The sequence below is a fragment of the Penaeus monodon genome, chromosome 31, assembly GCF_015228065.2.
Source record: "Penaeus monodon isolate SGIC_2016 chromosome 31, NSTDA_Pmon_1, whole genome shotgun sequence".
NCBI classification, from domain to species: Eukaryota; Metazoa; Arthropoda; class Malacostraca; order Decapoda; family Penaeidae; genus Penaeus; species Penaeus monodon.
Window position 1 is genome coordinate 29,925,542 of NC_051416.1, and position 358 is coordinate 29,925,899.

Genomic DNA, 358 nt, shown 5'->3' on the forward strand with positions numbered 1-358 from the left:
TATTCCCCATTCTCACTCACTCCCTCTCGTTCCCCAATCCGATGAGGACCAAATTCTCCTGCGAGGTCGTGGTATTCACGGTCGTTAACTCTCACCACCCTGGGTCACTTAGATCGCATCACCTCCTCGTTCAAGGTTCTGGGGATCGTGCGCAGGTGAGCAGGAGGGAACTTACTCTCCCAACCTGGGACGAGGCAGTCTGTCGTGCAAACGCGGCCCACGAAAGGCGGAGTAACATACCAAGGTTAACTACTAGTACACAGGTTGACTGATGAGAAGGGGATTTTTGCATGGTGTTCGTGTGTCTTTAGATATACACATGGAAAGGGAATGAATGAATTGACTTATCTCCGTGCAT

At 50.6% G+C, this 358-nt stretch overlaps 1 protein-coding gene across 3 annotated transcripts in view; it reads right to left on the reverse strand.

Annotated features, from left to right (window-relative positions):
• LOC119593158 (15-hydroxyprostaglandin dehydrogenase [NAD(+)]-like) overlaps positions 1 to 358 on the reverse strand; it is a 25,395-nt gene that overhangs the window by 24,342 nt on the left and 695 nt on the right. The gene's annotated exons all lie outside the window — the stretch shown is intronic.